Raw genomic sequence first — 26,169 nt, 5'->3', positions numbered from 1 at the left:
CATAACAACTAAGAGTCTAATATGATTGAGCAAAATCAGATTTTTTTTTTCATAACAACTAAGAGTTTAATATAGTTGAGCACAAGCAAAATGAGGTTCCCCCCAGACCCACCCCGGCTCCCACCTCCAAGAAGCTGCCCTGCTGGGAAGTCTCCGAATTCCATATCTTTTCTACCAGAACAGGAGCTCAGAGATGGGGTGGATGGGATGGGACAGCCCAGGAGGGGCCTGCACCAGAAGTCTAGACCCGCTCATGGGGCAAAGACAGATGCTGGGGGGAAGGGGATCCATGAGCAGGCAGAACATCACCTGCCAAGAGTATGTGGCTGGCAACGGCCCGGGCAGGGATTAGCACCTCAGAAGTCCAGAAAGAAGTCAAATGCGGGTGTTGTGCAGATCACTGAGGCATGGCAACCGGGAGAGGGTCATACGCGATGATCCAAACAGACGAGCAGTAACGTCTGGCAAGTCCACCAGCTGCCGACTGGTTGAAGGGACTACTGGTTGTCAGGCTACAAAAATAAACTAAGGAGTCAAGAGACCCGGGAGGGGTGCCTGGGTGGTGCAGTGGGTTAAGCTTCAGACTCTTGGTGTCGGCTGGTGGTCTCAGGGTCGTGGGATCGAGCCTGCGCTCAGCGTGGAGTCTGCGTAAGTTTCTCTCTCTCTCTCTCTCTCCCTCTGCCCCTCCTCCTCCCCGTACTCGCTCTCTCTAAAATAAATAAATAAATCTTTTTTAAAAAGAGAGAGAGACTGGAACTGAGTTCTAGGTAGCAGCAAGGAGCTTAGCCTCTAGAACTAGAGCCAAGTCCAGAACACCCAGCAACATGGCAGACTTGATCACGACTCACTTGATCTACTAACGGAAGCTTTTGAAATGCCCCGCAGCCAGACGCGGGGTTGGCCCCAGAGCTGAGAGGGGGAGTTTGACGTTGTTTACTGAGCTAGGGAAGGCATGTTAGTCCATTGAGAGGTGGGGTTGGGGGGCAGGTGTAAAGGCAGGGGATGTGGCAGGCCACGCTACGAGTAATCCCCAGGAAGAAAAACATTGATTCCTAAGAAGGGAGGGAGGTACCGTCTCTTTTAAACTTGGGACCTCTGATACGAAGGTCACCAAGCTCCCCACATGAAAATGAGAACAAAAATAATTTAATTTCTAAAAACAGAGTCTTAGGAAAATGAAGGATTGAATGAAAAAATAACTGGATCCTCCAGAGAGGGTTTCTGGGATGGGTATCTTTGGCTCTTATCTGTTTTATGTTTTTATCAATGTCTTGGATCAAGACAAAAGATGCATAGTTATCCAATAAGAGAATGATAAAATTCTGGGACGCTAACAGAAGTCTGGATATCAAATGAGGCTAAAAAAGAATCTCGACAAAATTTTGGGAAAATGTTGTCTTAAATATCCCCATGGTCTGCTCCTCTCCTAACTCCAAACAATTCCAGGGGAACCTAGAAGGTGGAAGGAGGGCCCTGGGCTCTGCCACCATTCTCTTAGAGTTGGCCCAGGGACCTCCCACACCGGGATCGGAGAGGTGCTGTGGGACCCACAGCCAAGTCCTACAATAAGATTGGAGAAGCCTTCTTGGAGAGGGCTTGGCCTGTGGAGATCTATGGACCTGTATTAGTCAGAGTTCTTCAGAGAAATGGAACCAATAAGGTGTGTGTGTGTGTATGTGTGTGTGCATATAGAGAAAGAGATTGATTAATTGACCGATTCATTTTAAGGAATTGGCTCACACAACTGTGGGGTCTGGTAAATCCAAAATCTGCAGGGCAGGCCAGCAAGCTGAAGACCCTCAGGAAGAGCTGATGCTGCAGCTTGAGTCTGAAGGCAGTCTGAAGGCAGAATTTCCTCTTTCTTGAGGGACCTCAGTCTTTTGCTCTTAAGGCCTTCAGCAGATTAGATGAGGCCCACCCACGTTATGGAAGGTACTTTGCTTCACTCAAAGTCTACTTATTTTAAATGTAAATTTCACCTGAAAAATACTTTCATATCAACTTCTAGACTGGAGTTTAATCAAATGTGAGGGTACCATGGCCTAGCCAGGGTGGCACATAAAATTAACTATCGTAGAACCCCAAGAGGAAGGGTAATTCTGGTCCCTTACGGCACTTTGGTAGGAACCTACTGGTCTTCCTGAATTCCAAGAAGCTGGAGGAGGAGGAAGGGAGGTAAATGTGTCTTTTATGCTAAGGCTAGAACATATAAGCCCGATTAGCTGAGAAGATGAGGGGTCAGGGAGCCCTCCGCCCTGTATTATAACAGAGAACTGATGACATATCAGCTGCCACCCAGCAGGGCCACAGGGGCAGGCACCATCTCATTTTCCTCATTCACGGAGCAGCTTCCGTTTAAGTAAGGTGGTAGGCAGAATAATATCCCTCCAAAGACATGCACATCCTAGTCCCTGGAACCTGGGGATATACATTACCTTACATGGCAAAGGGGACTTTGCAGACGTGGTGAAGGATCCTGGGGGGGGGGGGGATCTCGGTTTATCCAAGTGGGTCCAATATAATCAGAAAAACCCTTATAAGAGGGAGGCAGGGGGCCAGAGCCAGAGAAGGTAACATGATCACAGAAGATGGAGGATGGGACCACAGGTCAAGGAATGCAGGCAGCTCAAGAAGCAAGAAACATGGAAATGAATTTTTCCCTAGAGCCTCCAGAAGGAATGACGTTCTGCTGACATCTTGATTTAGGACTTCTGAGCTCCTGAACTGTAAGAGAATAAATACATCTGTGTCATGTCAAGCCACATGGTAATGTGGTAATTTGCTACAGCAACAGTAAGAAGCTAATACAGTACCTTAAAGGGACTGGGTGGCCACAGGGAAACAACCATCAGAACACTCGTAATAGGGGGGCCCCTGGGTGGCTCAGTCGGGTAAGTGTCTGACTCTTGATTTCGGGTCAGGTCATGATTGCAGCGTTGTGAGATCGAGCCCTGTGTCCGGCTCCATGCTCAGTGGGGAGTCTGCTTGAGATTCTCTCTCTCCCTTTCCTTCTGCCCCTCCCCCTGCTCATGCACTCTCTCTCTCAAATAAATAAGTAAATCTTAAAAAAAAAAATACTAGTAATAGGTTTTAGAGAAACAAAATTGTTGGAGGAGTCAGACAAAAGCTGAATTAAAATACAGAAAGAACACATAAGAAGATTCCGTGCATCACAATGCATACACACACAGACACAAACTCTTTGGAACTAAAAACATTTTTAACTAAAATATTAAAAGCTAAAATAGTCACTGTTGGGCACCTGGGTGGCACAGTCGGTTGAGTGCTGACTTTTGGTTTCAGCTCAGGTCGTGATCTCGGGGTCATGGGATCAAGCCCCGTGTCAGGCTCTGGGCTCAGCAGGGAGTCTGCCTGAGATTCTCTCTCTCTCTCCCTCTGCGCCACCCACTCATGCTCTCTCTCTCTCAAATAAATAAATCATTCATAAATAAATAAACAAACAAACAAATAAATAAATAAATGATAAAATAGTCTCTATTAAGACCCAACTTGGAAGGCAAATAGAAAAAAAGCTTAGGGGCCCCTGGGTGGCTCAGTTGGTTAAGTGTCTGACTCTTGATTTAGGCTCAGGTCATGATCTCCTGGTGAGATCGAGCCCTGCGTTGGGTTCTGGGCTGGGCATGGAGCCTGCTTAAGATTCTCTCCCGCCCGCTCCTTCCCCTCCTCCCACATGTGCACGCGCACGCTCTCTCTCTCTAAAAAAAAGAAAGAAAGAAAAAAGCTGGGGCGCCTGGGTGGCTCAGTCATTAAGCATCTGCCTTCGGCTCAGGTCATGATCCCAGGGTCCTGGGATCGAGTCCCACATCGGGCTCCCTGCTCAGTGGGAAGGCTGCTTCTCCCTCTCCCACTCCCCCTGCTTGTGTTCCTTCTCTCACTTTGTCTCTCTCTGTCAAATAAATACATAAAAACTTTAAAAAAATTTTTTTAAAAAGCTTAAAAGACAGAGAAAATCTACAAAGAAATGGAAATTGTGAGAGAGAAAAATAAACTTGAAAGACATTAACTAGGAGAAATAACATATAAATAACAGGATTCCAGAAGGATAAAAAGATAGGGATTTGCTAGAAAACAGAATCAAACCTTCTGTGCTGATGTGTTGATGAGAGTGCCCGCCCCAGGCAGCCGTGGGGAGGGAAGCAGGACGAGGCAGGCTGGAGACAGGCAGTGGTCACAAAGGGGCTCATGCAGAGCTAGCTACAGCTTCATGAAAAGCACGAGTGGAAAGACTGGTCTTGCAGGATGTGTGCAGACAGGAGGTATAAACTGCTACATCTCAGAAAGGCTTCTGGAAGGAGCAAAATTTCCCCTCCGGTTCCCCTTGGTGTTCTGTCTCTCCCTGGTCAGAGGCTGGGGACTCCAGTGACACGAATGTTAGACAGTTATTGTCCCACAGGTCCCTGAAACTCTGCACGCTTTTTTTTCAGTCCACTTTTTCCCTTTCTTGCTATCGGATCTCTGAATGCATATTTCATTGCTGATGCCCATTGTGCCTGTTATCAAAGCACCATTTGATTACATAACTGTCCTTATTTGTGCTTCAGCATTTTACAAGAAATCAGCCTTAGAGAAATGAGTCACAGACCAAATATACAAATGATCAAACAGCCAATGTTTAAATAAATAAACTAGTAGATTAAAAATTAAAGCTGACCACACTAGGAGACCAGCGATAAAATATCCATCATTAAAAATGTAGCCCTTACTGATCTGATTAACACAACTCATTAAAGTATTAAGAGGAGTAGGAAGCAAACTTACAAGTAACAGATTGATGTTTCAAAAAGAAATTTGGAAAAAAATCAGTGTTTATTGTTGTTTTATTTTCTAGAGCATTTTCAAAGGAAGAGAATAGATTTCGTAAACTGTAACATATAAAAAATCTCCAAGAGGGACACCTGGGTGGCTCAGTCGGTTAAGCATCTGCCTTTGGCTCGGGTCATGGTCCCAGGGTCCTAGGATCGAGCCCCGCATCGGGCTCCCTGCTCGGTGGGAAGCCTGCTTCTCCCTCTCCCACTCCCCCTGCTTGTGTTCCCTCTCTTGCTGCTTTTCTGGCCCAATACGAACAGGTGGGTGGCGGAAGAGGGGAAATGAAGAAGTGCCATGGAGTGTAGTAAGACAGGAGAGCTCTTTAATGTAAGTCTTGCATTTTAAAAATTGCTGTGTGACCCTCTGGTCTCATAGCCAAAGCAGGGAAGTGGAATTCTGTGACAGGAAAGAGAAAAATCAGCACTGTGAACAATATGGATTTGAGTCAAGTAGATTTTAACCGATTTACAAATTCATTGGAAAAGTTCTATGCGGAGGAGATACGGAGGACCAGGTGAGAAGGAACAAATTTTGTTTGCTTTCCAGAAAACCGTCAACTCTAATTCTCATCCAGGAGTCAGGCCGGCACATAATTTTCAAACCTTAGAGTATGTGGGACACCAATGACTCTTGAGTGTAGAGTGCGGGGCGGGGAGGAGCAGAGAAGGGGCAACAAATAGACCAGCCCAGTGAGTGGAGAAATTAGATACGTCGGGGAGGATAGGATGTGTGCAAAATGGCGCACACCTGCGGGTGTGTGTGTGTGTGTGTGTAGGTATGTACGTGAGGTTTTTTTTTTTTTAAGATTTTATTTATTTATTTGACAGAGAGAGACAGAGCGAGAGAGGGAACACAAGCAGGGGGAGTGGAAGCGGGAGAAGCAGGCTTCCCGCAGAGCAGGGAGCCCGATGCGGGGCTCGATCCCAGGACCCTGGGATCATGACCTGAGCTGAAGGCAGACGCCTAACGACTGAGCCACCCAGGTGCCCCTACGTGAGAGTTTTTGTCCAAAGGTAGAAGGCAAGATGAAGCATGGTTCCCTGGAGATCGTGGAAGATTAAGAATCATTCGGGAGCATTAGTCTAAGAGTCTAAAAAATGAGAGTAGAGAAGAGGCAGCCAATAGGACACCAGCTCCAAAATAAAACAGAACGCAGATCTCATCCCTCTGGCTAAAATTTGAGGGATGGTTCCCCTCAAGGTTCCCGACACTGGGGAACACATCTGCTAAACCTGTATTTGAGACATATGCTCTGATGTGAATGTCTGAAAATGGATTTAGCCCAGAAAATCCAGGAACCAGGGCTGTATTGGGAGGGTTTTCCCCCTCTGCACTGTCGACATTTGGGGCAGAACGAGTCTGTCGTGGGAAGGGCTGTCCTGAGCATCACAGGATGTTCAGAAGCTTCCCTGGGTCCCCCCCACCACCACCATGAGATGCTGGGAGCACCATCCTGTGTGACACATGTGTCACTCAAATCCTGTCAAGATACAGAGCATTACAATCACCCAGAAATTCCCTGACATCATTTCCTTGCCCATCCCTGCCCCAAATCTGCCCCAGAGGCAACCACTGTTCTGATGCTCCTCGATCGTAGATTAGTTCTGCCTGTTTTAGAACTTCATATAAATGGGAATCATATAACATGTGCTCTTCTGTGTCTAGATTCTCTCTTAGAAAAAGGCTTTCAAGAGGCATCTGTGTTGTTCCATGTATAAGTAGTTTGTCCCTTTCTATTCCTAAGCAAGATTTCACTGTATAAATACACTACAGTTGGTTTATCCATTCTTCTATAAATGGTCATCTAGGCTGTTTCTGGTTTTTGGCAACATTTTCAATAAAACTGTAATTATCATTTATCAAAGTCTGTAATATATTTTTGTTCTATTAATCAATTGTGGACTAAGAGTAATTATAATTATAATATCAACTCAATACAAAAGAAATTTTTATCACTTTCAATTTTATGGTGACAGAAAGTTAAATTTATATACGGGGGCGCCTGGATGACCCAGTTGGTTAAGCATTTGACTCTTAATTTCAGCTCAGGTCATGATCTTAGGGTTGTGAGACTGAGCGCCGAAGTGGGTTCCGAGCTGAGTGTGAAACCTGCTTAAGATTCTCTCTCCCTCTCCCTCTGCCCCTGCCCTCCCCTCCCCACCCCTGTGCAGTTCAATCTCTCTCTCTCTCAAAAATAAATAAAATAAATACATAAATAAATAAATTTATAGATTTTTATTGCAAAGCATCATGAAAGGGTGAGCAATAGAAAAACTTTCAAGCGTAAAAAATTACATTAAGGGGCACCTGGGTGGCTCAGTCAGTTAAGCATCTGACTCTTGGTTTCCACTCAGGTTGTGATCTGCCCGGGTCCTGGGATGGAGCCCCGCATCAGGCTCCACACTCAGTGCAGAGTCTGCTTCAGATTCTCTCTTCCTCTCCTTCTGCCCTGCCCTGCTTCTCTCCCTGCCACCCCCCACTCATGCTTGTGCTCTCTCTCTCTAAAATGAATAAGTAAATAAAATCTTTTTAAAAAAAATTACACTAAGGGCGCCTGGGTGGCTCAGTTGGTTAAGCGACTGCCTTCGGCTCAGGTCATGATCCTGGAGTCCCGGGATCGAGTCCCGCGTCGGGCTCTCTGCTCGGCAGGCAGTCTGCTTCTCCCTCTGACCCTCCCCCTCTCATGCTCTCTCTCGCTCATTCTCTCTCTCAAGTGAATAAATAAAATCTTTAAAAAAAAAAAAGAAAAAAAAATTACACTAAGATAAACTACTAAGGAAGAGGTAGAAAAGAAATAGAAGTTTGAAGGGAAACAAGAAACGAGAACTGTCCAACTGTAAAGATGATCTGTGTTTTTAAATGAACGATGTGATTATTAGATTGCTATGGCATTTAGATTCCATTAGGTTTATTCAAATGAGTGATGTGATGGTTTAAGACTATTTTAAGATTTTAATATTCAGTATTTTTAATACTCTAGAAATGTCAAATTTATGATGAAAACAATTAGATGTAAACATGAAATTATGTGAAGAGGCTCATAGTTTTCTCAAATTATTTTCCAAGCCCTATCCAAAATACCAGGAAGAAGAACAGAAGTTTTCCCCAATACCTGTTGCTTCTCCCGAAGGGTCCTGGATTCTAACTCATCACTCTCTGGCTCTAATTGCCATCTTTGGTTCTCACTAGGCCTTGAGAACACTACCAGTTAGGCAAAATTCATGGGTAAGTTTGGGTCATATTTTGTATCTCAGGAAACAGAAACTGAGGTGAGGACTTGGACCAAACACAACCCAGATGGTCAATCAATGTGGTGTCATCAAACACTCATATTCTTGGTCTGTGGTCAAGTGGAAATGAATTTGCATTTCAAAGCCTTGCACTCGGAAGATGGTGGATCTTCTTTCATCTCCTTTTCCCTTTTGCACCCATGTGGCCTGGAATACACTGAAAGAAATCATAGGTGTCTTTGCACTAGCTATTTTGTTTTTCCCCGGAGAAAGCTTCTTTTTGTTAGAAAGTAACATGCCACAGATCCTATTACAGAAAATATTGGTTAGAGAACTTTACAGGTTCCTTGTGTATTCAGTTTAGTTGTATTAGTATACACAATGTGAAAAGAGCTCATTAATTTGTGAAAAATGTAATAAAGTGATGGAAGTTGCATTAACAAAACCACTGACTGATGAATTTTTAATTTGAATATCCTGGAGCCTTACTGAAACCTGAGGGTCATGGCTGGACTCAACCAGTCAGGAAAGTTGGAGATTAATACCGTGCCCTTGCATTATGTTTTGACAATTTTTTCTTCCAGAAAATGTTCACTTTTTAGTATTAGAATTGCAGAATACTATGGACTGAATGTGCCTGTCCAAAATTCATATGTTGACGTTCAGATGCCCAATGTGATGGCATTAAGACGTAGGACCTTAGGGAGGTGAAGGCTCAGCCCTCAGGATTAGGATTAGTGCCCCTATAAAAGGACCCCCACCCACTCACCCAGGGCAACCCCACCCTTTCTGCCGTGCGGGGACACAGTGAGAAAACAGCCTTCTATTAACCTGGAAGAGGGTTCTCACCAGTCTCTGGATCTGCTGAGGTCTTGACCTTGAACTTTCCAGTCTCTAGAATTATGAGAAATAATTGTTTAGCCACCCAGTCAATTGTATTTTTGTTACAGCAGCCCACGTGGACTAAAACACAGAGTTTAGCGCATAATTATTCCTAATTATTTAAACTGTGTTTGTCCCTACCTCAATTAAAGTGTAACCTTTTTTTTTTTTTAAGATTTTATTTTTAAGTAATCTAAGATCAACAGTCGCATGCTCTTCCAACTGAGCCAGTCAGGCACCCCAAGTTTAAACTTTTTGAAGGCAGAGACGGTCTAATTCTTTTCTGTCCCTCACAGTTGTGATCACTGGATTAGACACACAGCACATGCTTGATCTGGGGATGATAGTCAAAATCTTTAACAGCCAGCTAATTAGAAAGAACACTGGCCCTAATGTTAGGGAGATGCCCAGCTGTGCCCAGCATTTTCATTGCTGGGTTGTAGGGAAATGCAAGGGGTTCCAGGGAGGGGACCAAAGTAGTAAGGGGAGTGGCTATTTATCCCCCAATACAGAACCATTTATGTTTTAGCAACCAATACATAGTTATACCATCTGAATATCAACCCCAAAGAGCAAACATTTTATGAAAAAACAAATTGTAAAAGCATTAACATTATCTCCTTTTAACAGAAGAGTCAGCTAAGATCCAAGATGCAAATGTATGCCCCAAAGTTACCCAAGTAGATAGCAGGACTGGACATCAGCATCCGGCTTTCTGGACTCCAGATATCACGGGCAGATAATTCGACAGGTTGGATGATGCTGTTGCTCTTCCTGGATCCCTTGGAATTCCTGTTTACCATTTTTTTCTTCCTGTCTTTGGGGGTGCTTTTGATTTCAACAAGCAACATGTGCTGTGCTTTTATGGAGAACTCCCTTATAGTTCCTGGATCCCACTTGCCTGCAGGTGAAGTCCCTGGGGGTGGTCTGTAACCTGTGACTGGTAGGGTGCTGGTGCAGGAACTCTAGCCCCCTTGTCTAGGGTGAGCTCAGCCCCAGCCATCGTTTACAGTCCAGAGTCCCCCAGGGGCCAGGTGACATCACTGCCTGTGGAACTGAGCCAAGCACTCTGCGTCCTCTTCCGGGTCTGCTCCCCTCACCCTCCGTTAATGGTCTCATAGGAGCACTTCCTATAACAGAAGTGAGTTCTTTCACAGTTCTGTAGGCCAGAAGTCTGCAGTCCAAGGAGCCAGGCAGGGTGAGGCTCCCTCAGAAGGGTCTAGGAGAGAATCTGTTCCACACCTCTCTCTTTGCTTCTGGGGTTGCTAGCAATCCTCGGCAGTCTTTGGTTCATAAACACATCACTCCAGTCTCCACCTCTGTCTTCACATGGGGTTCTCCTGTGTCTGTGTCATCTCTTGTTCCTATAAGGACACCACTCATGTTGGATTGGGACCCTAATTAGTATGGCCTCATTTTTACTTGACTGTATCCACAAAGGCCCTGTTTCCAAATTTGGTCACATTCATGGGTCGGGGAGGCTAGTGTTTGTTTAGGGCCCTGAAGGAAGAATTAGTTTCAGGCTTCTGTCTTGGGCTTGTAGATGGCTGTCTTCTCCCTGTGTCTTTTCATACCATCTCCCCTCTGTGCATGTCTGTGTCTGGGTCCTATTTCCTCTTTTTTTAAGGATACTAGTCATATTGGATTCGGGCCCACCCTAATTTGGTTATCTCTGTAAAGACCCTTTCTCCATATACTGTCACATTCTGAGGTAATAGGAATTAGGACTTCAATATAAGAATTTTGAGGGAACACAAATCAACCTATAATAGGAAGTTAGGACTTCAACATATCTTGCATGGGGGGTGGGGGGAGCACAATTCAATCCTTAACACTGACCTAAAGCATTTTCTTTGTTACTTTAAGATTTCATGAGAAACAAAACAAATGAGCAAAGGGGGAAGAAGAGACAAAGAGAAACAAACCAAGAAACTGACTCTTAACTGTAGAGAACAAACTGATGGTTACCAGAGGGCAGGGGCATGGGGGATGGGTGAAACAGATGATGGGGATGAAGGAGTGAACTTGTGATGAGCACCAGGTGATGCATAGAATTGTTGAATCACTATATTGTAAACCTGAAACAAATATTACATTGATATAAACTAATATTAACTCAAATTAAAATAAAAACAAAAGATTTCATGAAGGTCAAGAATATAAACACAGGGGCACCTGGGTGGCTCAGTGGGTTAAATGTCTGCCTTCAGCTCAGGTCATGATCCCAGGGTCCTGGGATCCCTGCTCATCTGGGAGTCTGCTTCTCCCTCTCCCTCTGCCCCTCCCCCTCTGCTCATGCTCTGTCTCTCGATTTCTCTGTCTCAAATAAATAAATAAAATCTTAAAAAAAAAAAAGAATATAAACAAAGAATCATGTGTACTATATGTATAACCCAGCTGTCATATTTCCCAATTGTTATTCAAGTGTCTTAAAATACGATATTTTTATCTTTCTGAATCACTGACCATAAAATCAGAAACAGTATCATGGCTTTATTTATGGGACTTAAGAATTTACAACACTTGTGTTTTTATTTCCTATGGTCAAGCTAGATGCTTTTTTCTGATAAGTATTTGTTTTGAATTGGAAATTATGTACCCTTAAGTGTTGTTTTGTGTGAAACAAATGAATCATTAATAACACAATAAATAAACTATACAGTGGTTAAGAATGTGGGCTCTGGTGTCAGGCTGTGTAAGTTTCCATCAGCTCTGTAACTTCCTAGCTCTGTGACCCTAGGGAAGTTAATTCATCTCTCTGAGCTTTCATTCCTTATCTATAACAGGGAGATGAAAACAGTACTATAATTCTGAAGCATTTCACACAGTATTGCTCACAGTAAACACTATTAATTTAGCTATTATTTTGTCTGAAGTATTAGTTTATATGTTGTAATTCTGAAAACAGAAAGACATAATAGAAGTGAAATTTCTTATTATTTCTTTAAGTAAAATCTCACACTTTTCCAGAAAACATTGCTAATGCTTTCCTTTAAAATGACAAGATAAAACTTGTTTTTTCTCTTTATCTTTCAGAATTTAACTTTATATTACCAAAATAAAATTATCATTTAAACTTTTATGGGAAAAAAATTTTAAATGATACATTATGGTTTTTTGAAAAATAGGTAATCCTCTAATGTAGTATAAATTCGAATGTCATAAAGGAAATATAGTAAAAAGCAAGTCTCCTCTTCCTTACCCCTAATTCTCTGATCATATTTCCAGAGGTAACCACTGTTACCACTGTCTTGTATATTCTTCCAGAAACAGTCTATACATATGCAAGAAAATATGTATATTTCCACACCCATATTTTAAGACATGATAGCATATTATGTATGCTCTTCTGCATCTTGCTTTTTACAATTTAATAATACTTCTAGGAAATTTTCTCTTATCAATACCAAGTCATTTTGTTTTATTCTTTTTCACAGCTGCATAGAATTTCACTCCATGGATATACCACAACCTATTTAACTAGTTCCCTACCAGTGGGCATTTGGCTGGGTTTTTTTGTTCCTTCAATATGTATTTGCATTTATATTGTGCAAATATATCTGTAAAATAAAATTCTAGATGTAGCATTGCCAGGTCAAAAAAAAGTAAATGCATGTGACAATCTGCTATCACTTTTTAAATTGTCCTCCAAAGAGAATGGGCCAATTTACCCTCCCACCACCATCAGTTCCTCCATCAGCCTCAGGGCATTATTAAATTTTGTGAATTTTTCCAATCTTATAAGTATCAACAGGATCTCATTAAACTTTGAATTTCATTTTTCTTGTTAGGGTGTGACTGAGCATCTTATCATTTATTTATGAATTATTTATATTTCCTTTATTACAAAGTACTCAAATAATTTGCCCATTTTTCCATTTAAATATTTACTTTTAAATAATGAACTGTATTTTAAAATAATAATAATAGGGGCACCTGGGTGGCTCAGACGGTTAAGCGTCTGCCTTCAGCTCAGGTCATGATCTCAGGGTCCTGGGATCGAGTCCCATATCGGGCTCCCTGCTCCTTGGGAGCCTGCTTCTCCCTCTGCCTCTCTCTCTCTGTCTCTCATGAATAAATAAATAAAATCTTAAAAAATAAAATAAAATAATAATAATAAACTCTATTAACTCTTTATATATTAAGGAATCTAAACTTGGTTTTGTGGAGGGGGGAGAGGGATTTTTCCTGTTTAGTCATTTGTCGTTGATTTTATTATGGTATTTTTTTGTCTTGCGGAAATTAAAAAAATATTTTTTGGTTGAATCTATGAATAAGGTAGAAGACTATTGCAGTTGTCCAAGTAGGAGGGCCAGCTGGCTTGGGCTGGAGTGATGTTGGTGGATGTGGTGATGAGTGGTAGGTTTGAGAATGTAGGGATTGTGAGGCTAGAGCTTGGCTGATATAGCAAACATGGCAGGGAGGGTGGAGTGGGGTGGGTATGGTGAGGGAAAGAGATGTCGACTCTGAGGCTTTGGCCTGAATAACTAGATGGACAGTGATGCCACATACTGAGATGGACAAAATTTTAGGGGGAGCAAGTCTCTAACCTGTTTTCGAAACATGCTTCTACATGCCTGGTTTTGTAACATGATACACATTCAGGTCTTGTCCGTTCATTGTCTTTTGAGGTTCTTCCCATCAAAGTGAAATGCTGAGTCAAACTCTATACTTGGCATGTCTGAAACAGTCATTACGACTCCACATATTTTCACAGGTAGTGACTTAGAGACCAAGAGTGCAAACATAACACTTGTAATGTCATCACCTCACCCAGCGACTGCTTGTCCTCTCTGCTGGGGACTTCAGCACTCACTATGCAATCCCTGGAGAAACATCTCTGTGTCTAGGATTGATTTAAATGAGATTGACTAGTTTTCCCTGAATCCACAGGTATTTAACCAACAAGTCAAGTCAGTTTAGCAACTTGGCTGGTAACCCAATAGCAAAAAAAAATCAGACTGGTTTGTACATGTCCAGAGGGCCATAGTCTGTGAGCTCAGTTGGTGGGGGCAGGGGAGAGGGCTGGTTTTTTTCAGAGACTTTGAAAACATAATTCCACACAGATGATTAACACCTCTATGACACATGATGGGCGTTGGCATACAATGGAAAGAAAATGTTTTTGAGAGGAAGAAAACAATGTTATATAGAATGACCTCCTCTTGGAATTTAAGCCAATCTCAAGGGAATCTCTGAGAGCTTTTTAATCTGTCGTTTTCATGTATCCCTTTGACAGTAAAATTAGTGCACAGCATTATTGGACATGAGGAACAGCAGCTGCCAACTAAGAGCTGGGTTCAATGATGAAGGTAAATTACCAACTCTGCCTGGTCCCTGGTTGTTCTCATGAAGCCTATTTTACTTCCTGATATGCTGATCAAATATGCTGGTATTTGAAGTGAGACCAAGTATGACAGTAGCCATGTGACTACACAGTGATGAACAGGAGCAGCAAGCCCTACATCAGGCAGACCAAGCAAGGGATCCCCTGAAGGTTGCAATTCAGGTAAGATGGGGAATGGGGACCACAGATGGCTGAGACCTCAGCTCATTGTCTGATTGCAGCTGCATGAAAGCCCTTATGTGAGAACTTTCAGCTGAGCTCAGTCAAACCACAGGACAGTGAATGGCTCACTATGCAGCAATAATGATGGACACATCTGCCATGCGGGTGATATAGGGGGTCAGAGAAAGTGGCAAACTCATGGAGAGCATAAGACTCTCCAGAAGACAGGAGTACGTATGCAGTCGAGATGGGGAGAAAGGACATTTACATAAAAGAGTAAGAGAGAGTTCAAGGTAGCACATGACTCCTAAATATAGGTGTTCAGGGCCCAAAGAAATAAGTGAAAGCTGGGAGTCTTCATGGAGGAGGGGGGACTAGAAGTGGGAATGAAAAGACAGGGGAGTACACCCAGGCAGAGAAGCAGCCTGAGGAGGAGAGCATGGATATAGGTTTTAGAAATGGGCCTAATGCTCAAAGATTAAATAGATGGACTTGGCTGGAACACAGAATTTATGTGCATGTACAACAGGTGATGACGTTGGAGATGGACCTTGATTAATAGGCTAACTGCCTATCAAGAGAAAGATTAGGGCAAGAGTTTTAGATTGAAGAGCCTCAATGTTTAGGGTAAGAGATTTATTTATTTATCGATTTATTTATTTATTTATGAGATCGGGGAAGGGCAGAAGGAGAGAGAGAATTTCAAGCCGACTCCCTGCTGAGCCCAGAGTCAACACAGGGCTTGATCTCACAACCCTGAGATCATGACCTGAGCCAAAATCAAGAGTCAGATGCTTAACCAACTAAGCCTCCCAGCCCAGGACAAGAGTTTTAGATGAAGAGCCTCTGTGTTTAGGTGAGAGGGGAAACCAAGAAAGTGAAGGTCTCTGAGGAAAACAGTCCCCCCAAAACTTTTGTTTGTGAGGAGACTATAATCCTTTAAATTGATCAATTATTTAAAAACAAACAAACAAAAAGAATCCAATTTCCTCACAAGCAACTCCACATTGAGTAGGAAAAGGAAGGAGAGCCATTCAAAGGAAGAAAAACCACTTAAGATTATCCTTGTTAAAGAGAATGGCAATAATCTTGAGTGGTTTAATCCTAACCAAGGAGAAAATTGGGGGTCAAAAGGACTCTAACTGGAGCTGAGATCACCAATACCAGATAGGGAGGATAGGGCCATCCTAGTTATTTCACTTACTGTTGAAACCAGTGTTGGGAAGGATGCACAAATACACCAGGTTTAGGGTTTTACAAAGGTGTCACAGGGTCAGTACTCTAGAAGAAGATATGAGATGGAGTTCGGGGGACAAGATATTTATGACACCTGTTCAGAGGAGAAAAAATCAGGTCAGGCAGAAAGGAAGGAAGAAGTTGAAATGCAGTGTAGACCCATCAAAACCTTGGCGTTGGCCAACCAGACAGGTGGCTCTGGAGTGAATGCTGCCCATTAGAGTTGTCTTGCATTGAGTTGAAATGACTGGGCCTTCATTACTCATCACTGGCTGTAAGCTGCCCAGGAAGTGCATGACCCCAAGTGAGGTGAGGTGACCCTCTGCATTGGAGACAGACTCTAATAGAACAGAGTCAGCTGCTTGCTGACTCTGCTTCCCACATCTGGGAATCTTACCCTAAACTTTGAAGCTCTTCAACCTAAAATTCCTTGAAGTGGTGGAAGGAGGATCTGACTCTCCATATCTAGCACAAAGGGGTAACCAAGCTCAAAGTCACATTGATGAGAATATACTTCTCTTTTATGAACCTACTAAAGTTAGTAATGTTGTGGGATCATTGAGCGCGACAGTCAAGAATTCTTGAGACATTTCACGGTGCAATTTAGTAAGTTTAAGTAGCACGGGGACAGGACCCAGGGGCGAAAGAGCCGCACTTCTGCTGTGTGAAGCTGGTGGTCTTCTGCTTAGTGCTCAAGGGCGAGGGAACAGGCATGGAGTATTAGATCATAAATGTTTCTTCAAATTTCTACTCATAAAACCACTTCCACAAGATTTCTCTGGAACTTATCGTTCAGTTTGACATTAACTATTGATGAGACGTGCAGGACATCATGAGATCCTTTAAGAATGTAGCAACCAGCACTTACTTAATCCTTATCAAAAACTATGCAGGTTATAGGTCAGCCTTTTGGGCTAAAGGTGAACATTTTTCTGCTTCTAAGACTAATGCTTACTTTGATGAGTGTGTCTGCTTATTCACTTTAAAAAAGGAAATCAAGGGCGCCTGGGTGGCTCAGGTCATGATCCCAGGGTCCTGGGATCGAGTCCCGCATCAGGCTCTCTGCTCCTTGGGAGCCTGCTTCTCCCTCTGCCTCTCTCTCTCTCTGTCTCTCATGAATAAATAAATAAAATCTTTAAAAAAAAAAAAAAGGAAATCAATTACATTGATCATTGTCGAAGATGGAGTTCCCAATACACGAGTCCGGAGCCCACCATCTCCATCGCTCTGCAGCCAGAATCTTCCTCCAGATGGCAAGTGGTGGGTCACTAGGCAGGCAGTCCTGAAAGAAGAGTGTGGTATAATAAAAATAAGATTTGGTCTTTGCCCCTGTTTTCTGGCACAGAGCGTCAAAAACTTTTGGAATTTCCTGAGAGCTAGGCGTGCCTTTGCTATGCTAATGATGTGACTGGGGTGGGTGTGGGAGCTAGACAGCTTCCGGATAGGGGCAGCCGCCTGGAAAACCCAATTATAGGATTAGAGGGTTAGAACTTTCAGCCCTACCCTTAATGGCTGGGAGGGGAGAGGGGCTGGTGATTGAGTTTAAGCCAATGATGTAATCAATCATGCCTGTATAATGACACCTTGATTTAAAAAACCCTGAACACAAAGGTTTAGAAGAGCTTCCTGGATGGTGAGCAATTTATGTACCTGTTGGGTGGAATAACCCAACCCTATAGGAACAGAAGCTCCTGCACTCTGGACCCCTCCAGACTTCACCCTATATACCCCATTCATCTGGCTGTTTATTTGAATCCTTTATACCAAAATGATAATTACAAGTCTAGTACTTTCCTGGGTACTGTGAGTTGTTCCAGTGAATTATCAAACATGAGGGGGGCATTGTGAGAACCCCTGAATTTGCAGCTGAGTTGGACAGAAGTTCAAGTGGCCCCCAAGACCTCAAGCTGGTGTCTGAAGCAGGAGCAGTCTTATAGGACTGAGCCCTTCCTAACGTGTGGGGTCTGTGCTAACGCTGGGTAGTTAGTGTCAGAAATGAATTGAACTGTAGGACACTCAGTTGGTGTTGGGAAACCGAAAGGGTCAGAGGAAGAGAGAGGTGAGGTAGATCACGAGGCAGGGAGACCTGAGTGGGGCACCATCGTTCTGAAGTCCTATGCTTGTAAGGCAATGAAGGGGAAGGAGTCATTCTGAGGATGTCCTACACTTACTACTTAGGTGGGAGGTCTGCCCACACATCCAGGGTCCTCCGGCTCCTGGCGCTAAGTCAGGAGGTAATCAGGAAAGGAATAGAAGCTGCTTCCTGGCTGTCTTGAGGGGAAGAGGGAATGAATTTATTTTTTTTTAGATTTTATTTATTTATTCATGAGAGACAGAGAGAGAGAGGCAGAGGGAGAAGCAGGCTCCCCGCTGAGCCGGGAGCCCGATGTGGGACTCGATCCCAGGACCCTGGGATCATGACCTGAGCCGAAGGCAGATGCTTAACCATCTGAGCCACCCAGGCACCCCAAGAGGGAATGAATTTAGGCAGAGATGAGGTCGAAGAGGAATTAAGTTTCCTCAGTCTGTGGATTTGCTTTCCTATATGGACCCCCTTTGGATGGGCATACCTTTCCTGCTCTCAAAGTACATGGGTTGGGTGGGGCTGACCTCACCACCAGCCTCCTGACCGAAGCCAATGATTGGTTCAGAGCTGGGCCACTACCTAGGCCCCGGGAATCAGAATCAGGAAGCATCCAGGAAGGCCAGGAGTTTTGTTAGCACTACTGGGGGAAACATGCTCTTCTTCCCTGGGCTTGCTAAGTTAGTAAGACACAAGCCTGAAACTGTGGGTGTCTTGACTCCAGTTGAGGTAAGCTTAACCTACTGAAGAGCAAAACCAACACGGAGGAAAGTGGAGTGGAGAGGGGTGTTGGTGCGTGTGTGAGAGACAAAGAGGGAGAGACAGAGACACAAAGAAGCACAGAGAGACATGGCTGACATTATCTCTGCAAGGGTTTGTGTGAGGGTAGGTTGTCTTGGGAAGTGATCCCCAGGCAAGAGCAAGCAGCTAAGAAGAGAGAAATCAGGGAGAAGGCAGAACCAACTGGAAGATGTTTTATTGGTCACATTAGTGACCAACTGAGGCTGGATCCTGCTGAGACCTTCTAAGGAGCCATATTGAGCACCTGAGAGTCATTTATAAGGGGGAAGCGTTTATCCAAGCCTCCTGTTTCCCATTGGATCAAGGGATGTCCCATGAGGTACTAACTTCTCTTCCCCAGCTTTCTAAGGATTCTCCAGGAAACAGAAACAACAGGAGCTAGCTAGCTAGCTGGACGATAGACAGATTTATTTTAAGGAGCTGGCTCACGTGATTGTGGAGACTTAGCAAATCTGAAAGCTGGTGCGGTAGGCTGGCAGGCTGGAGACTCGGGAAGAGTTGTGGTATAAATCTACAGGACCACCAGCGGGCAGAATTCCTTCTTGTGGGGAGGAGAGTCTGTCTTTTTCCCTTGAAAGCTTCAGCTGATTGGATGCTTTACTCAAAGTCCACTGATTTAAATGTTCATCGCATCAAACAGCACCTTCCCAGAAACCTTCGGAATAATGTTTGATCAAGTATCGGGGACTACTGTGTCCCACCAAACTGACTTAGAAAATGACCCCTGGCGCCCCCCCCCCGCCCCCATACTTCCAGGTTGCACATACGTGAGTGCCAAGGAGACATTTTCAGGGCAGAAAAGGAGAAGCGCTGGGAGGAGCTGCGGCAGGGGGCTGCCAGTTCTCACCTGAGGGAGGCCAGGTGGTTTCTGTTGCAATGGCTGCAGGGGTCAAAGGGCAGCTGAGATGTCAGGCCAAGCTCATGAGGTATCATGAGATAACCACATAGTCGACTTCCTTTTTCAACACTGAAGGGAAAAAAAAAAAGGTGTTTGAACCAAAATAAATAGCTCCCTTTGTCTACATTTACATTTAGAAACTAAAAGGAAGCCCGTATGCTAACAATTGTTACATAAAATAAAGGAAATATCTGTGCATTTTCTGATGACATTTTTGAGGCCAACTAAAAACCAATCATTCATTTTTACTAAAACTGGACTACCTCTAAAAAAAAAAACACTGAAATTTTTAACCAGTTAGCTTTAGTCATTTGATTTGATGTGGGGGGAAAAAAAAATGTGTTCCCCTCAGCAAATATTCTCCTAAATTGATAGGGATAGGAAAAAACAAAACCAAAACCTTTTACTTTCACAATCAAAAAGCATAATCTTCTTTCCTAGAGATTGGGGAAATCCCAGAATTCTTGGGATATCTCCCCTATGACCAGGGAGTGAAACTTTTCTAGAAACTCTAAGTGGTGCTAGCCTATGTTGATGAAGCTTTGGTACACATACAGGTCAAATAATCCCTCATCTGCAATCTTTTTTTGAGGGATGGAGGGGATTTAAAAAAAAATATATTTTATTTATTTATTAGAGAGAGAGCGTGCGCTGGAGAAGGGGCAGAGGGAGAGAGAATATCCAAGCAGACTCCTGCTGAGCATGGAGCCCAATGTGGGGCTTGATCCCATGACCCATGAGATCAGGACCTGAGCCGAAACCAAGAGCTGGATGCTCAACCAACTGAGCCACCCAGGAGCCCCAGGGTAGAGGGGATTTATTTAGTTTTTTCAATAAACTCAACCAATTTGTTTAATCAAAAATGCTTATTATATAATACATGAGTTTTTTAGTTTTTTGGGAGGGTTTTTTGTTTTTGTTTTTGTTTTAAGGAAGGAGACGATTTAAAAATATTCAGTGCTTGATTCTACTTACATGAGGTACCTAAAATAGTCAAACTCACAGAGACAGAAAATTGAATGGTGGTTGCCAGGTTGCTCCCCAGTGGGAGGGAGAAATGCAGAGTTATTGTTTAATGGGTACAGAGTTTGGGCTGATGAAAATGTCATAGGGATGGATGATGGTGATGATTGCAGAACCATCCGCCAATGTACTTACTGCCACTAAATTGTATACCTAAAAATGGTTAAAATGATAAGTTTTATGTTAAATATATTATACCACAATAAAAGAAAGAGAAACCTAGCTATAATGAGTGAGCAAGGGGAGGAAGGAGTGAGCAACCTCTTTGGCAATGACCAGACAGTGAACTTGGTGATTAGGCCTGACTGACTATAAAAATTAACAGTTTCAAGGAGTACTACCGTGGATTGCATGTTAAATATAAATCCATTTTCTGACTTGCTGACAGAATAACTAAGAATGTGATTAAGAGAATGCTTTCAAGAGCAAGAGGTCAAAAATTTGGCCTGTGCCCTATGTTAGCAATGGGAATCATAGGGCAGGAAAAGAATTCTTCTCACAGAGCAGGAATTCACTACAATTTCTCCTTAAAAGCCACTTCAAAAAATAGTGGATAATCATGATCTAATGAGAAAAAATACTGGTTTTTTTTGTTGTTATGGGCACAATCTACAAACAATCCATTTCTTTATTAATTGTCACCACTTTCCTATGTGTTATCATTTGATTAATATACACTGATTCTTTTAACTACCAATTTATTTATTTATTTTTTTAAGTAAATTCTACACCCAACATGGGGCTCGTACTCTGACCCCAAGATCAAGAGTTGCATGCTCTACCCACTGAGCCAGCCAGGTGCCCCACTACCAAGGTACTTTAAATCAAAGCCTTTTTAATCAGGGAAGCCTGGGTGGCTCACTTGGTTAAGCATCTGACTTGATTTCAGCTCAAGTCATGATCTCAGAGTTGTGGGATCGGCCCTGCATTGGCCCTGCACTCAGCAAGGATTCTGCTTGGGATTCTCTCTCTCCCTCCCCCTGCTTGTCTGCTCTCTCTCTCTTTCAAAATAAATAAATAAAATCTTTTTTAAAAAGCCTTTTTTAACCAAAAAAATATGAAATTCCTAAACATGAGTCTACCTAAATGGGAAAGTTTATATTGTATTTGCTCTAATGATTAATTTTAATTTTGGAACTACTATATTACAAGCTAGTGAGTTATTAAGTTATACATAAAGTAGCCAAATATAAAATAGTTATAAAATAGTCAAGCAAACTGAAAATAAATATAAATATTATTTATATAGAAATATCTACATGACGATTACATGATATAATACATGAAAAGTTCTTAAGACAGAGTCTAACACACAGTTAAGTGTTGTAACTGAAAGTTGTTTTTTGTTGACAAATATTGATACCATTAATGTGCTTCATTTTAAGTCCATGAAACATGTAATAAATGTTTCGTGTATTTTTCCTAGGTGAAAGTCATCTTACTAGGCTGTATGGGGGAACAGAAAGTTGAAGGAGATACATACACCATTGAGAGAAACATCACTTCTTCTAGGGATAGAGAGGAAACAATGAACATAAGTAACGAAGTACTTGACAGAAGAGAGGGTCCCCAAGTGTTGTGGAGATTCAGATAGATGAGGGGAAATTTCAGAGGAAAAGGCCTTTTTCCTGGACCTTGATGGGATTTCCACCGGTGAATATGAAAGAGGGTTCATTCTCTGAGGAGGGAGGAGGAAGGGCACAGAGGCAGAGGGTGAGGAGTGAGTGCAGGAACAGAGTATCAGGTATATTTGGAACGCAAAACATGGCAGGAGAGTTCTTGGAGGTCAACCTAGAAAAGCTGATTGGGGCCAGAGCATAAACATCTCAGATTCTGAGGGAAAGGGACCCCTTGAAGGTGCATGTACATGAAAGAACATGGCTTGAAGAAGTTTTAGGATGAATGATCTACAAGCATTCTGCTTCTGCTGTGTTGAAATAAAGCAAAATGGTTAGCTCTCATTCCACAGGTGTGGGCACTAGCTCGCCTTAGGACAGAGCCAACCCTTGGTTTTCAGCCTTGAAGTCCAGTGTTTTTTGCAGGCTGGTAGTACTTTAAGAGATCTTGCCCTTACTGCTGTATCTGTATGGATCTGCAGGCGAGGTGTCCCCAGTGGCTCCTGGGTGGGATTCCTGATGGACTTCTAGAAGCAGTTAGTAGCTTAGTAGGATCCATGTCCCTCTGCTGCCCTCCAAGAGCCCAGGCTGCTGTTCTCCCAGCCCCTCCCCCGAGTCATACAGCTCACCTCAGTATTCTGGATGGACTGAGAAAGAAGTGGGTCTCTCCACACAGCTGGGGAAGCCAAGCGTTCACTCACATACTTTCACTTTCCCCTATGGGAGAAGTTGCCAGCCAGCTGACAAGGTCTCTCTTGACACTGAGCTGTTCCACTTTGGAAGAGGAGCAATGTGGGTAAAATAAAACTGTTCCTCTTACCATCTTCATGTGTCCACTCCTGATTTTTTTCCTTCAATGATGTGCTGGAGCTTCTCTGCTAAACTCCTGGACCTCCCCAAAAGCACTCTCATCCGTGGGCAACTGTCAAAATTGGTGTTCCTTCTGGGGAAGATAGTAGAAGACTTTTCCACCACATAGCTGACATCACTCTGCAAAGAATACAGATTAATTCTGGGAAGATTAATCTATCTTTATTCATTCACACCTTGCAGAGAATTATTTATGCTTTCTGACTATGTAAAATCTAAGCAATTGAAGACATTTTCTTTTTTTTTTAAGATTTTATTAATTTTTTTTTTTTTTTTTGAGAGAGAGAGAGAGCACAAGCAGTGGGAGCGGCAGGCAGAGGGAGAGGGAGAAGCTGACTCTGTGCTGAGTGCAGGGCCCGACTTGGGGCTCCATCTCACGACCCTGAGATCATGACCTGAGCTGAAATCAAGAGTCAGACACTTAACTGACTGAACCACCCAGGCGTCCCTAACAAGTTTGTTTTCAAAACTGGTTTCATTCTTTTCATTCATCAAATGCTTGCAAGAGGTTGCTGGTGCTCACCAATATCAAACTATCCTTTCCTTCCCAGTCACACAGCTAGACTGCACCTCCCAAGTCCCTGCTGTACAGAGGTGGTCATGTAACTAGTCTTGGCCAGTAGAATGTGGTCCCTAATCTCTCCTTGGATTTTCCAAGAGTCCCTCTCCCCTTGTCTGTTGGTTGGATGCAGAGAATCTTCAGAGGAGTCTAGGGCTCCAAAAGACGGAAGGGCCACCAGGTAAGTGAAGCCTGAGTCCCTGAGTGACCATGTGGAGCAGAGCTCCTTGCCCCACACCTGCCATCTTGGATTGTGACTCTTTTTTGGTTAAGCCAGTTAGATTTGGCTATTGCATGATATGGCAGTGAGCCTCTCTGGACTAATGTACATCATACCTCTTAGACTCTGATGAAGTTCCTGGGACTTTGGATTCTCGTGTCTAAACCCTGAATAACAGGGCACCTGGGAGGCTCAGTCGGTTGAGCGGCTGCCTTTGGCTCAGGTCATGATCCTGGAGTCCCGGGATCTGGCCCCGAGTTGGGCTCCCTGCTCAGCGGGGAGCCTGCTTCTCCCTCTGCTTCTCGCTCTCTCACTCTCTCTCAAATAAATAAATAAAATCTTTAAACCCTAAATATCTAGAGCACTAGACACAGCTACTGTTTTTGGATTTATTTAAGATTAGTGTTGTGCTTTTGTAGCCCCTTGGGGCAAAGCACTCTTCTTGATTCAGTTTCTGTTTCACCATCAGTCAGTGTCATTAAATCCAGCCACCTCTGCAGGAGATTTCTGTGAGGACAGTTAGCTGCGTCGCTGATAAGAAGCTTTGACTGTTCAGGGCTCCTGCTTTACAGTTGCCACCCGCCTTCAACAGCTCTGTCAACAGGCCTAAGGGCCCCACTGCCTCTCTGCAAAGTGCTGGGATCTTTCCCACATTGTCTTGAACGTGTCCTTTGAGATGGTGAGCTGTCAGCACCCAGTAGAGCCTGACCCACAGTGCCAGAACTTTCGATAACATAAACAGCCCACTGAGTTCTCAGAGAATGAGGAATCTATTTTAATATCAGCCTCAAGTTCCCTTTTTGTGTCCTCAGGGAGAGATATGCGCAAATTCATTCTATCTGTGTTGTGGAATGAGTCAGAGTGCTAGTAATTTGAACACAGAGACCAAATTCTGGTGTATTAGGTTCAAAAACCCTCAGTAGACATAGGAAGTGAATAAATTTCTCTGGCTGCTCAAACTTGCAAATTTGTATTTTTATGGTTCAGCTACATAGATTCACTGGCTTAGCAATAATGTAAGGTGGGTAGAGGTCTGGATAATGTCTGTACGTCTCCTGGAGGGGCTTTGAAGCAAGACCATTTCTGTTAGATAACCCTGTGCGTAAATGGGGAATGTGACTCTGGCAGTGTGGTGAATAAAAATGTTTTGTAGGATTATTCCAATACTGTAGTATTTTGCTTCCAGTAAAAATGTTTAGGGTTGTATAAAAGAGTAGCCCATGGGCTTGTATTCTGGCTGAAAAGTGATTGAGAACCACTAATCTAATAGTCCTGGGTTTTTTTGAGATTTGACATTCAAACACTGTTGAAGGTGCACTCATTTGAATTGCTTTCTCACAACTATATCCCTTTTATGTGAAAAACTGAATGACAGAGGTCAAGGCCTGAAGTCATCTAAGAGATGTTACAGTTCAGTCTTCTCAAGTGACAGTCACACACCTAATACTGCATAGAACTGGGAATAACAAGTGTTCTGGGTAAAACATTTTAAGAGACCGCCAAAGGCAGAGGTATTATTGCTGATATTCACAAACATAGGTAAAATCATGCCTCTGAGGGGGCGCCTGGGTGGCTCAGTCAGTTAAGTGTCTGCCTTCGGCTCAGGTCATGATCTCAGGGTCCTGGAATCGAGCCCCGCATCGGGCTCCTTGCTCAGCGGGGAGCCTGCTTCTCCCTCTCCCTCTCCCACTCATGCTCACATGAGCATGTGTGTGTGTGTGTGTGTGCTCGCTCTCAAATAAGTAAAATCTTTTAAAAAATCATGCCTCTGAAGATTAAATTGATGCTAGGAGAAACATGCATATAAATGATCTCCACAGGCGGTCAAGTGTTATATTAAATGATGGTTATCATTGCTTCTTTACTACAAATGTTTATTGTGCATCTAGGATACACCAGCCACTGTGCTTAGTCATTTAGATGCATCAGCAAACAATTCAAAGTCCATGCCATATATATTGGAGTGTTGGACAAACAATATAGGACAGATTTCTAAGACAAGGTCAGGAGGTGACTGATGATGTTTCGATATAAAATAAAGCAAGGTAAGTGTGTAGAGAGTTACAGGTACTGGTATTTTGCATCGTATGGTCTTTAAGGAGGTGACATTGATGGGAACCCCGAGAGATGACAAGGAGTGAGCCATGTGGAGATATGAAGAGGGTAAAGATAAGAACTTAGGAGTGTTCAACATCCAGATGTTATTTATAGCCATGGACTTGGAGGAGATTATCTAGAGAGAGAATGTTGAGAGAAATCGAGATAGACAAGAAGGACACTCCCAGGTCACTCCATCAGTTAGAGGCCACAAAGAGGAAGAAGAGGCAGCAATGAAGACCAAGAAGAAGCGATGAGTCGGGGGAAGGAAGACAGGGAGTGTGTGATGTCCCAGAAGCCAAGTGAAGAAAGGGTTTT

The 26,169-nt window shown here is 43.2% G+C and overlaps 1 long non-coding RNA gene across 3 annotated transcripts in view; it reads right to left on the bottom strand.

The window, feature by feature from the left end:
• Positions 1 to 7,529: 7,529 nt before the first annotated feature.
• The window catches only part of LOC118009274, a 48,694-nt gene continuing 30,054 nt past the window's right edge, over positions 7,530 to 26,169 (bottom strand). The window contains exons 9-13 of one of the 3 annotated variants that reach the window (XR_004678867.1): positions 22,926 to 23,095; positions 19,416 to 19,535; positions 16,849 to 16,966; positions 8,907 to 8,951; positions 7,530 to 8,274 (exon numbers count right to left, since the gene is read on the bottom strand). This is a non-coding gene — a long non-coding RNA (uncharacterized LOC118009274). Of the gene's footprint in view, positions 10,304 to 16,848; positions 16,967 to 19,415; positions 19,536 to 22,925; positions 23,096 to 26,169 lie in introns of all 3 variants that reach the window. The other 2 variants (XR_004678865.1, XR_004678866.1) reach the window with 2 other exon arrangements.

Source organism: Mirounga leonina, unplaced genomic scaffold (assembly GCF_011800145.1).
Source record: "Mirounga leonina isolate KUSES-001 unplaced genomic scaffold, KU_Mleo_1.0 Mir_127, whole genome shotgun sequence".
Classification (NCBI taxonomy): domain Eukaryota; kingdom Metazoa; phylum Chordata; class Mammalia; order Carnivora; family Phocidae; genus Mirounga; species Mirounga leonina.
The sequence above is the reverse complement of the archived record's forward strand: the minus strand, read 5'-3'. Positions and strand labels throughout refer to the sequence as shown.